The sequence below is a fragment of the Doryrhamphus excisus genome, linkage group LG5 (assembly GCF_037039965.1).
Source record: "Doryrhamphus excisus strain RoL-2023G ecotype Guam linkage group LG5, RoL_Dexc_Guam_v1.1, whole genome shotgun sequence".
Lineage (NCBI taxonomy): Eukaryota > Metazoa > Chordata > Actinopteri > Syngnathiformes > Syngnathidae > Doryrhamphus > Doryrhamphus excisus.
This window is the reverse complement of record NC_136361.1, coordinates 9,081,214-9,090,497: the sequence shown is the minus strand read 5'-3', so window position 1 is coordinate 9,090,497 and position 9,284 is coordinate 9,081,214.

Genomic DNA, 9,284 nt, shown 5'->3' with positions numbered 1-9,284 from the left:
CTCGTCACTCCCCCTCTGGAACTCCTCCATCCTTTCCCAGCATTCCAGGGCAGAAGCCAATGGATGAAAGGATGGGACGGGCGGAAGAACGGCACTGAAAGAGATTACATCCTGTAAACACTCGCCAAGCAGGGACATGCAGCACCATTATGCGTCTGTGTGTGCGAAAGGGGGCCACTTGCAGCCCCCCCTCAAGACAAAACCCTCCTTGTTGAGGCTAGTAGCCGGTCGCCAAGGCAACTGCACCCGCTCTACTCCAACTTCCCAGCATGCACGGCATGTTGAAGTTGTTCAAGAAACATAACCACCCTCATCGGGGACGGACGGCTATTGGTCGATACCGTCACGCTCTGAGGACAAGGATGCATGGCGAGGAATCAGTCGGTCACAGCGCCGCCTGATGACGCCATGAGGCTGCTTTGTCACGCATCACGATGGCGTGTCAACCGCTGTGGGCCAAAAACAGTGCCCTAAGTTCTACCCAGAACTACCCGCTGAACAACCACTGTTGAATCTTGAGAAGGTTCTAAGTAAGTTCTAGTTCTATGCAACGCAACAAAAAATGGTTTTGAGTAAGCAGTTTATTACAAACAAGCATTAAAGTCAAATAGGCTGATAAAAAAGAACAAAAACTAAACAAAAAACTAAATGTTGTCATTTAGTTTCAGGTGTTCACATGTCATGATCTATTGATGGCAAAGGCAAAAAAGCTTTCTCTCTTTGAGCGTGGTGGGATTGTTGATCTCCATAAGCAACGCCTCTCACGGCACGGCATTGCCGATGAGGTCGGATAATACAGTAAGACAGTCATTTGAAAACTTCTTCAAAGATCTCGACGTTTATGGAACAAAAAAGTCAAGCGGCAGACCCCGACAAAATTCCATCAGCCTTGAGCCAGATTGGGATCCGAGAGGATCCGATTGGCGTTTTCGGTCAAGATAGGGGATCGTACTCGTACATCAGACGAGAGGAGGCTTTTAAGAACAAATAAAGTTTTCAAAGGCCAATTCAATTCCTTCAAGACCGCAAAATTGGAATCCGGAGAGTTCCAAACATGGGACATTGGAAGGCGGAAGAAAGTTTTATGGAACCTTGTCGGTCCTGACGGCTTTCGATGCACGGCAGGGAGATCCCACCTGAGATGTTTTTCACAGTTGAGGGATACGGGGGCTTTTGTACACTCTCAGTATTGACTGGAATTGAGTGGTCAAACAAAGCAGCCATGCATAATAACCTGCCATGGGGCCAAATAATGTTGCTAGTGACAACAGTTTCATAAAGAAGGTGAGAGACATTATGGTAATGGTAATGGTAATGGTAATGGTAATGGTAATGGTAATGGTAATGGTAATGGTAATGGTAATGGTAATGGTAATGGTAAGGGTAATGGTAATGGTAATGGTAATGGTAATGGTTTTATTTCATTTGAACATGCATCAGATTCCAATTGAATGCATCCCATAATCAGTTCACAGTTCCACATGTCCAAAAGGAGTAGGAAGAAGCAAAGCTTATTAAATCCTACCCCTCCATCTGGTACTTTTACAATCACTAGCTGTTACATTTGTTCACTTCCTGCTTTCCATAATACAGTTTAAGTTTTTTTTTTGTTTTTTGTTTTTTTTTAATAATACAAGGTGATATGACCATACAATGAAATAATGGGTACCATAGTAACTAACTAACTAACTAACTAGTAATTCAACTAACTATTGAATTCTATCTTGCCAACAATAACTTCCATCCATTCCTCATTTATTATTATTATTTTACTTTTCTGTTTTCTTCATGTAAAACTATAATTATTCTCTATAAAATGCATTTTTGTTCATATTTTTGACTGTCTTTATTGATAATTACATTACTTCAGTACCTATCTGGTCCTTGTGACTACTGTCTTTGATTTGTAACCTAAATAAATGAAGCCAATCCCTTTGTAATTTCTATTGCATCATTGTGTGGAGCATACCATTCTTCTTGTCCCCATTGATGGCTTTGTTGGCTTAAAGAGACATGACAAATGACTTCCTATTGACCAGCTTTTATCTGTTTGACCTTAGCCAGCATCTAATGTTTCCTCCTGACCACAAGATGTCTCCTCGTCTGGGAGTGGGAGTCCCCCCCCCGTGGCTCCTTGCACTGCCCTCTTTGGTATGATAAGAAAAAGGCTACTTAAAGATAAATGTTACTTCAAGTACGCAATGACCATATCTCCTCTCCTGTGGGAATTGTGGGAATAAAGCTGCCACTGTCAAGTCATGTCATGCATTGAGCCACATACAAAATGTATAATACGTACAGTATGTACAGTATGTACAATATGTACAATATGCCCAGCAAAATAATTTGAAATCTTGTCAATTCTCCACCTTAAGACACCTTTGCAACGTCCCAACCCCAGGCTTTGAACAAGATAACACAGCTGCAACTATCAAAACGACACTACTGTGCAGTAATACGGGTGGAATACTGTTATAGCTCAAGGGTTTGGGTTTGACTCCTGGACCGGTCCAACCGGCTCACAGCCACATAAATAAAAAGTTGAAAGATCAGGTGTCTCATATTTCCTAACCTAAAGGGATAAAGGGATTGCTGGTGGAGGTCATACAGGTAGATAGCACCAATACATAAACTAGAGGTTTCCAAAGTGCAGCCCGGGGGCCATTTGTGGCACACAGCTGTTTTTTTTATGGTCTAGTGGCACATTCTAAAGACATCATTTAGATGTCTTTAGAATAGAAAACTTAAAAAAATAAAGCAACAACAGCAAAAGCAAAAAATAAATGCAGAAATTTCAAAAGAATCGAATAAAATATTGAAAGAACAAAGATGTAATCTCAAAGGAAAAGTCAATATTTTAAGAGATGTTTGGGCTACACCCTGGACTGGTGGCCAGCCAATCCCAGGGCTCATATAGACAAACAACCATTCACACTCACATTCATACCTATGGACAATTTGGAGTGGCTAATTAACCTAGCATGTTTTTGGAATGTGGGAGGAAACCGGAGTACCCGGAGAAAACCCACGCATGCACGGGGAGAACATGCAAACTCCACACAGAGATGGCCGAGGGTGGAATTGAACCTGGGTCTCCAAGCTGTGAGGCCTGTGTGCTAACCACTCGACCACCGTGCAGCCATAGTGTGACCAATTCAATCAAATCAAACTTGACTTATAAACCCTTATATACCCTTTTTATACATAAAATGCAACCCAAAGTGCTTTACATAGGGTGGCCAAACGTCCTGTTTTCCCAGGACATCCGTGTGGGTGGCTTTTCGAATGTGAGTTGCCAAAAAGCTGCCACAGAAGGTGTGCTGTGTTGTTTGGAAAGTGAAGTAGCACACATTCTGATATCTTCTGGGATACATTGTACCAGGGAGTCCTATCTCCACTTGGTTTTTTTTTCTTGATAAGAATGCTTCTGAAGAATGGGACACAGCTTGATGACCTTGTGTTGACTGAAGCTGGGCTCGAATTATAAAAATTTGTTTTCAAGAAATGATTACGGTTTGGATTTCAATTAAATAATTACTCATCTGTTGCTGACATTAACCACCACGTGGTGGATTGTCTGGCAAAATGAGCAAAATGGGAAAAATTGCATCATTGTTAGTTGCAATTACATGCTTTTGGTCATTAGGGTATATATCTCTATGTGGAGTTTACTGGTACTCCGGGTTCCTACCAGATTCACACTCAATCACATAGTCAGCTGGGAAAGGCTCCAGCAGCTCGCGACCCTCGTGAGCATAAGCGGTAGAAAATGAATGAATGAATGAATATGTAAGGTACATAAAAGATTAGGTAACATGGTTTTACAAAAACGGTTTAAAATTCATAAATATGGTTAGAGCATTTAAGAGTAGTAATAGTTCATGTCATACATATAAAATTCAGTTGTAAAAGAAAAAAAGACATCCTACTATTTTTTTTATGTTTGTTTCTAAAATAACCAAATCGCCATTGTTGGCGTTTGGGTGTAATACCGCAAGATCCACTAGGGGGTGCTAGCAGCGATGGTGGTATAGAGTAGTTGACAAAACCACAGAGGAAGAATAAATCTTGAGTGTGAATGTACGTCAAGTCATCGTGGATTGTCTTCCTTATTCTGTACCACAGGTTAGTACAAAGTAGAGATAATTTATATTTTTACGGCTGTAAAAAGTTTAGAAAGTTGCTAGAGCAAACAGCTGACTGCTAAATGTTTGTTACAAAATGTGTTGTAGAGCATTTGAATATAAGCGAAATGGCTAATGCTAGCCAGCTTTAATGTACAGTTAATAGCATGAAGCAGGCTAACTGAAAAATGTGAAATGTGTCTGGAAACAAATTGGTAATTGTTGAGTAATTGTTGATGTAATCATCTTATGATATCTGAAGTGTTGTTATTTTTGAGAGGAAGAATAAATCCCGAGGGTGAATATACGTCAAGTCATCGTGGATTGTCTTCCTTATTCTGTACCACAGGATTTTCAAGGAGGGGCAACAAATACACTTAAATAAAACATGAATTATTCGTCTAAACAACTTCTAATCACTTTTAGGATGATTTATTAATTTAGAAAAATGCCTTATTGAAGTGGTGGCCAAAGTGGAGTATGTCAATTGCCATGGGGGTACGTGAATAAAAATAAAAAACAATTGGCGCCTAACACTCAAAATTACAAGTGCGCCTGAACGCCTCACAGTGCAAATATATCCAACAGGAAGGAGATTGTGGCAAGTTGTTCCTTGTGTGCATCATACCAACAAATAAGTAAGTCTGAATGCTGACTTTGTGCATTAAGAGTGTTTTATCTTGAAGATTTCATTTATATTGGCGTTCAAATTCATCTCCGCTGTGAATGGAGATTGGAAAACGAGGCTTTATTGATGGTTGTATGTACAGTATTTTTGTATTTCACATACTATTAAGAAGGGGGTAATGGTAGTGGCAGTGGACACAAGTTGCCGCTGCATTCAGGGACACTTGTAAATCACAGCAAACACACCCACACATGCACATGCAAAAGTAGGTGATATTTTCAAAACCAACCACTTGTGGCTCATACAACGATAAGGCAATGTTAGGAAATGTTCTACTTCTAACTGACATCAATGTTGCTCTATTATGCTTTATCATGAATGTTAAACTTTCCCCTTCTTTTTGCCATGAAATGAATATGCACACTTAAAACGTAGCCATCCTGAGCGGACAAAGAAGTGAAGTCCATTCAAATGAAATGGCTTGAAAGGGAATCATATGTAGGATGATTACTTATCTATTTATCAGTCAAACTTTATCCTAATCTTACCATCAAAATACACAATTTTCCCCCGGAATTACTATAACATGAATGAACCAATGAATTATCGTCAGTGTTTCGAGGTAATTAACTCAATAAGTTTTATGTTTTAGGAGTAGGGGGTGCATGGGGGTACATGGCGTCAGGTCAAATGTCTGAAGGGGTACTTGGGTACCAATGCCAGCACACTCCTAATTAATAGCAAAGCTAGAAATCACATAAAGCCAATTTTTCCTTCTAGGTATGTCGTCATCATAAATGACACATAGCACATATATTTCAACAGGAGGTCTGGGCCTGCCTCACTGCAGATGTTTCCAGGCCACACAGGACAGGACATGAGGTGACCCGCTCAACAGATGGCGAGGACAGGAGGGAAGACGCTCACTTCCTTTGCTCTCTCCGGCAGTCATTTGATGACAAATCCAAAGCGACACAAGTCCGAGCCCTACATGGCACTCATCATCTCCTCCTCAGTGTCACCTTTGACCTTTGTGAGACGCCCACGTGCAGTGATGGACAGTGCCGTCAGCGAGAGGACTCCGTCGCATCCGTCACTTTCCTCTTGGGTCGATACGGACCGCGATGTGAGGAAAGAGATAAAGGCTGGGAGGAAGTATTATTGATCTTTGGCATCAAACTGCCTTCAGGATTCACCACTGCAGAAAATCCAATTCTTCTTATTGGCGGACATGTTGGTTAATGAGATCACTCTTATTCACTTTAGCGCAGCGTATTTTACTTTAAGAGATGGGCAAGGACCGGTCGGCTAAATGTCACTCAAACGGGAGCTTCCATTTCATTAAGTCCAAAGGATACAGAAAATAATAAAGTTGTGTGACTCAAGCTACAATCTACGAGAGAATAGTGTTCATAGTTGTAGCAAGTTGGAAATTTCAAGTTATTAATTACCATTTACTAATAAGGTAGAGCTTCAAGTTGGAATTTTAGGAGAAAAAAGGCTTTTGTACGATAAAGTTATAACATCAACGGCAAAGAATTTCAGGAAAATTCTAGTCTTACTTGATTAAAGTAATATCATTAAGTTGCCATTATTAGCAACATAATAAAGTTGTAATTTTATGAGGGAAAAAAAGCTAATTTTACCATAAAGTCGTAACATTAACGGAAAACAAAACTAAAATCCCCAAACCACGCCTTTTTTCTTAAATAAACACAGTGAATGTTGATCCAGTAAACATACACAGCAGTGGTTCCCAGTGGTTACGTGAATAAAAATGAAAAACAATTAGCGCCTAAAAGTCAAACTTACGAGTGTACCTGAACGCCTCACAGCGCGAGGAGACCGCAGACAGAAAAAAGACAGCGCGGCAAGTCGGTCCTTGCTCTGTGTGATTCATATCAACAAATAAGTAAGTTTGAATGATGATTTTGTAACACAAATAGGAGATCTGGATTCGATTCCCCGCTTGGGCATCTCTGTGGAGTTTGCATGTTCTCCCCATGTGTGGGTTTTCTCCGGGTACTCCTGTTTCCTCCCACTTTCCAAAATCATGCTAGGTTAATTAGCCACTCCAAATTGTCCATTGGTATGAATATGAGTGTGAATGGTCTATATTGTCTATATGTGCCCTGTGATTGGCTGGCCACCGGTCCAGGGTGTACCCACCTCTAGTGAGGATAAGCCCTATAGAAAATAAATGGATGGCGTTCCAATTAGCGGTGAAAACCTGGCGCAGTGAGTGGAGATTCACCCTAAAATGAGACTTTATTGTTGGTTGTATGTATTTCAGATACTATTAAAAAGGGGGTAGTGGTTCTTTCAGAGTTGGGGCATCATGGAAAGATCCCAGTCAGATATTGAACACTTCACAACATGCAGGATCAAAACAATCAAGCTGTTTCTAAAAGGGGGCATTCATGTGCATCATGTAACTCCTGGGAGTTGCCGCTACATTCAGGGACACTTGTAAATCGCAGTAAACACACCCACACGTGCACATGCAGCCCAAGTCGGTGATAGTGTTTAGTGAAGTCAGATAGTGTTTTACTCGTTTGCTATTTTCTATGCAGTCATCTGCCACCAGGGGACGCTGCAGCTGTATACTTTACAACATGCTGGCATGGAGTCATTTGTGTAAATCATGGATTTCGCATGTGATGAATGACCAGTTTTCTGTATCTGATCCCCTCTTATTTGCTGACGATTAGAAAGAGAAGATTAGCCCATTGGAAGCTGCCTCTGGTCTCTCACTTCCTGTTTCTCACACTTTCATTCCAACTTTATGTGTGTGTCTACATGCACATGCGTATGTGTGTGTTAACTGGTAGTAGCAGTATAAGCTATGTGATTGCCTAGCTTAGGAAAAACAGCAGAAAGAAGTGCAGTAGGTCTCGTCTTGGGTTTGTTGTACTTGAAGAAAACAAAGACATTCATATCACCTTTGACCCCAGCCACCAAGACAATCGCTGTTCCTGTTACCGTTGGTGTTACGATTGTTACTGTTGACATCAGTGTTGTATTATCGTTATTAGTGTTACTGTTGATACTGATGTTACGTTAACCGTTGTTTTTATTGTTACCGTTATTGTTGTTTTACTGTTAATACTGATTATATTACTGTTGTTGTTACTGTTATTACTGTAATAACGTAACATGTACTGTAATGTACCTGTAAGGCGCTTTTCCACCTCACTGTTAGCACATTTGCGTACTGATGGCGCAACATCAGAAGCAATGGGGGGTTCAGTATTTTGCCCAACGATGGAACCCACAACCTTCAGTTTAGGAGAGCCATGCATTGTGTTACGCTGTAAATTGTTTGTTACGTTACTGTTGTTCAGGTTGTTGTCAAATGAATAAAGGAGTCGTATTAGCAACCGTATCAGCAACCTCGCCACAGAGGCGTGGCCATAAAGGAGCTGCTGAGTCGTGATGCGGAAGCAGCAACCAGTGAACAAATGTTTGAAGGCTTTTTATCCGATTAGAAGAGTCAAAGAGCAGGCGGGCCGCTCGATGACGCCTAATAACATTAGCCTGAGCTCCGGGATGCGCCTAGACGGGCTGCCAGAGAGACCCTAGCATCGATCCGCTCAGCCCTCCGGGGCCACTCGGACTCTCGCCTGGATCCGCTCTTTCATTTGTTCATGAAATATTGATATTAGATGCTATCTGGCGGAGGTTATTTTTAAACTTTTCCTCATAGTTTCATGTCGGATAATAAGTTGACTTGGGGCGACATCCTGCGGCTAAACCCCTTTCACAAGAAAAGATGCTGCAATTGAAGGCAACACAATCAGATAAGATAATCTTTGCTACTATGGTGAGTCAAGATACTTGGCTGGAATGAATATTACTAGCAAACAGCGCCCTCTGTCTGCAAACACCCTGCGGTGCATAACAAGGACAAACATGGCTGGAGACCGCAGCAGATGCAAAAGTGTGACTGCATGGCGTGATGGAAGATCTTGTCAGTAAACTGATGCTTAAAGTCTTTCCATCATGGCGCTCAGCATCAGCCTTTTTACGAGGGGGGCCCACAGGGGGCAGGGGGTGGTGTTCGGATCAATATTTGTTACCTTGGCGAATGCCGCATGACCGCTAATGAATCCACTGGCTTTCAGAGCAGCATGCCTCCACTCTGCTCAGCCGCAAAGGCTGGACAATCATCTCCCACACGCCTACTCAGCTCTTCAACTCCGAGCCTTCCTCTAATATAGCGGATCTTTGAGATGGATTTCTATAGTAGATCCCGAAATTTCCTCATTTCTTTGTTTTCTTTGTTGGTCACACTTAAATGTTTCAGATTTCTAACACTTTGGGACTCCAGCAAGCCACAGTGAGAGCCATTATCCACATATGGCAAAAACAAGAAACAGCGGTGAACCTTCCCGATGTCAAGGTGGGACGTGGGAAGGGGGACCCAAAAGCAGATTGGCAGGCACTACACGAGGTAAGGTTCTACACGAATGTGAAGGTCGGTACACAGGAAGTCAGTCCAATAAGGCAAAGGTATCCAAGACAACTGCAGG